Genomic DNA, 4,227 nt, shown 5'->3' on the forward strand with positions numbered 1-4,227 from the left:
AGAAGGATCGCTTGATCCCAGGAAGTAGAGGTTGCAGTGAGCTGAGATCGGGCCAATGCACACTCCAGCCAGGATGATAAAGCGAGACTCTGTCTCCAAAAAAAAAAATAAGAAAAGAAAAAGAGAACAATTTCACTAATTTCACTAGTTGTTTCCTCATTTGTATTATGAGAGTAATAAGAACAATCTCATGTGCGAGGGCTCACGTCTCTAATCCCAGCACTTTGGGAGGCCGATATGGGCAGATCACTTGAGTTCAGGAGTTCGAGACCAGCCTGGCAAACATGGCGAAACCTTGTCTCCATTAAAAATGCAAAAATTAGCCGGGCATGGTGGTGTGCATCTGTAATGCCAGCTACTTGGTAGGCTGAGGCAGGAGAATCGCTTGAACCTGGAGATGGAGGTTTCAGTGAGCTGAGATCAGGCCACTGCACACTCCAGGCTGGGCAATAAAGCAAGACTCTGTCTCAAAAAAACAAAACAAAACAAAACAAAAAAGAAGAAGAAAAGAAAAAGAGAACAATCTCACTAGTTGTTTGAGGATTAAATAGCATTCTGGTCCCCTACCCCTTCACCGGTGTACAAGGCTTCTGTAACAGGTGCTAGGAAGCTGTTTGCAAATCTAGTCTGGAAATCACACGCCGGGACCAGGCACAGACCTTCTGAGAAAACAGGAGGCCCTAGCTCTCAGGCTGTCTGTTCTCCCGACCCACTGACCCCATCAGCCATGTAGCTGGCCGCAATGGCAACAGGCAACCAGGTGGTTTGTGTTTCTGGTGGGGTCTGTGGGGAAAGGAAGTGAATCCAACTCTTAAAAATAAGGCGCAGGGGGCAGGGTAGGTTTCTTCAAGATGGTGGCTTGTCTGACCTCAACCTGGTTTAGAAAGCACCAACGGCCCTTAGGAGAAGTTCCCTCCCATTTGAGGGGAAATCTGTGATTCCCCAATCCCAAGGTCAGGCTTAAGACCCGTGGAGATTTTCTCCCCAGTTACCCACCCCATCCCCTTCAAGGCTATAGAAATTGCAGTGATGATAGAGGCCACAGGGCCCCTTCTGTGAGCAGACGGAGGATCTCCAAAGATTACACGAATTAAAACAACTTGAGCAATCAGCCTGTTTTACAGCCTCCTGACCTCAACCTGTTCTTCCCCAACCCTGGGTGGAATGAGGTCACGCTGTTTGTTTAAATCAGCTCCTAAATGACCCCAGGTTACTTATAGATGAACCCAAGTTAACTCTCCTCATTACCATGCTAAAGTCTTCACCCCGGGAGAAGCTATAGCTTCATGACTATAACCTATGTAACCTATGCAACCTATGTGCTAGCATCATGACTCACTGGGATCCCTACTCTACATGCAATCATGCACCCTCTCCTTTCTCCATCACCCCATAAAACCCTCCTGTCTCTTTCTCTGGCGGACACACTACTTGGGAGAATATGCCCAGTGTCTTCCTTACTTGTGCCAAGTAAAACTCCCATTGACCAAAACCTGCCTCTTGGTGGAGTCATTTGTGACTCGTTAGGGGAATGAACCCCGGTATTTTTCAGGTAACATTTCCATTGTTCTTATTGTAGGCAGTAGAGAAGGTTTCCACAGTCAAGCCCCTGTCCCCCACACCCCAGGCCCGGGTCGGATTTTCTAAGGAGAGGGTTCCCGGAACCCTCACAGGTATATAGTCCTCCATGGCAAGGATCCAAGGTCCCTTGATGTTTCCCGTGGGACCCCAGGGGAAAATCTTGTTACCAAAGCAGGACTAGGCCCCTGGGCATGAACTTGCTGAAGATCCAGGCCCAACATCAGATTCCACCTGCTGTGCCCCCCAGGGTCACGGGTCCCCTTGCATTTTGTTCCTGTGTCGGCCCCGGGGCCCCAGGCGTGGATTTTCTGAACAGCAGGTCGGTTCCTTCCCTGCCCCACGACTGGTTCACGGTCATTGCAGCTGCTATGGCCTTGAACTGGAATCTCCTTTATTTTCCCGTGGGCCTTTTTCAGGGGGCAAAGACCTCCGCAGCCCTGCCTACTCCACCCTTGGCCTACACCCAACCCCAGAGTCTGAGCCCCGACCCCAGTCCTCTAAATTCCTGACCTGGTGGACCTCTGGCTCCCCAATTTCTCGGCTCCCCAGCCAGTGCCTCCCGCAACTTCTCGCAATCAAACACCCCAGCCTCCAGCCTTTGCCCTGTCCCTCCAGGCCTCTGAAGCAGCCCAGGTCTCAGAGCCCCGGCTCCCGCCCGGGTCCCCAGGCTCCTGCAGCGCCCTCCTTCCAGCCGCTTGATCCCCGAGTCCCTGCCGCTAGTCCCTCAATACCAAGTCCCACCCCTCAAGTCCCCTCCCCGCCCCTCACCGACATAGAAGGCCGAGACCGCGATGGGCGCATCGACCACCTGGTCGCACAGCAACTTGGCCTGCACGGCGCGCGGCGCGGCCCGGGAGCGCGCTCCAGCAGGCCCAGTCACACGTAGTTGAAGTTGGCGTGGAAGGTCACCACCAACGTGGCCACGCGCCGCGTCTGGCGCCAGTCGGCCTCGCCGCCCTGCAGCCGCTGCTGCAGCGCGTCGCCAGCCCAGAGGAGCCAGCCGTAGAGCAGCACGTTGGTGGGCCACGGGTGGCGCCGGGCCGCGCGCGACAACGCCGGCCGCCAGCCCGCCATGTCCGTGCTGTGGGCGCCCGCGATCAGGAGCCGGCGTGGTCTGCGGCTTCCTGCACCACGTCCGGGCCTCCCGGGCCTCCCGGGCCTCCAGGAGCCCCTCAGTCGCCGCCGCCTGCACCTGCCCCCTCCAGACGCTCCGGGGCGATTGGGCGCCCCTCGCACACCCAGCTCGCGCCGTCCAATCCGGAGGCCACGGGCCGTCGTGAGAGCTGAACGTTTGAAAGGTGCCCGGCCCACCCCCATGCATGGGTCCATTCCCACAAAATACCCAGAACAGGCAAAGCCACAGAGGCAGTAGGCATGGGGTTATTTATTTATATTTATTTTTACTAATTAATTAGATTTTTTTAGACGGAGTCTCGCTCTGTCGCCCAGGCTGCAGTGCAATGGCGCGATCTGGGCTCACTGCGACCCCCGCCTCCCGGGTTCAAGCGATTCTCCTGCCTCAGCCTCCCAGTAGCTGGGACCACACGCGTGCGCCATCACGCCTGACTAATTTTTGTATTTTTAGTGGAGACGCGGTTTCAGTATGTTGGCCAGGCTGGTCTCGAGTGATCTGCCCGCCTCGGCCTCCCCTATGGGATTATTTTTTGGAGTGATGAAAACATTTTGAAATTGGACAGGTGTGACGGTTCCATGAATTTGTGAATATATTAAAAACCACTGAATTGTACACTAAAAAAAAAGGGTGCATTTGGCCGGGCACAGTGGCACATGCCTGTAATCCCAGCACTCTGGGAGAATTAGACAGGTGGATCCTTTGAAGGCAGGAGTTCCAGACCAGCCTGGACAAAATAGGAAGACCTCATCTCTACCAAAAAAATAAAGAAAAAAGTATTGTAATTAGCTTGCAATGAGCCGAGATGGCACCACTGCACTCCAGCCTGGGCAACAGAGCGAGACTCTGTCTCAAAAACAAAAAAAAAAAAAGGGAAAAAGAAATGAAGGGATAGCAAAACTCAGTTACCAAAATGGCAATGTGTTTTAACTGTTTACAGGCCAAGAATTCATATTTGCAACACACGCAATACACTGTACTGATTGTGTGACTTCCTCTAGAGAGAATGTCAAAAGTTACAATGCGAGGGCTTTTATGAATGCGAGATGAGGCCCAGTGTGCCTTCTCCTCTTCAGTTTGTGCCTCAACGATCATCACCTCCCAAAACATATGCTGAGCTCCCAGCTTCCAGTCACTGTCCTAAAAGTGGGGTGTCAGTGGGAACCCAAGCAACAGACACTGCAGAGTCTCTCACCTCATGTAACTCATTTTCTTCTTGCTTCTTTTTTTCTTCACCTTTTTTTTTTTTTTTTTTTTTTTTTGAGATAGGGTCTTACCCTGTTTCCCAGGCTGGAGTGCAGTGGCACAGTCATAGCTCACTGCAACCTTAAACTCCTGGGCTCAACGGAGCTTCCTGCCTCAGCCTCCCGAGTAGCTGGGACTACAGGCACCCGCCACCATGTCCGGCTAATTTTTCTTTTTCTTTCTTTTCTTTTTTTTGTATTTTTAGTAGAGACAGGGTTTCATCCTGTTAGCCAAGATGCTCTTGATCTCCTGACCTCGTGATCCACCCG

General features: G+C 52.7%; 1 pseudogene; it reads right to left on the reverse strand.

Annotated features, from left to right (window-relative positions):
* Nucleotides 1-2,305: 2,305 nt before the first annotated feature.
* On the reverse strand, nucleotides 2,306-2,655 carry LOC115835836 (annotated as a pseudogene).
* Nucleotides 2,656-4,227: the final 1,572 nt, after the last annotated feature.

This window comes from Nomascus leucogenys, chromosome 7b (genome assembly GCF_006542625.1).
Source record: "Nomascus leucogenys isolate Asia chromosome 7b, Asia_NLE_v1, whole genome shotgun sequence".
Taxonomy (NCBI): Eukaryota; Metazoa; Chordata; class Mammalia; order Primates; family Hylobatidae; genus Nomascus; species Nomascus leucogenys.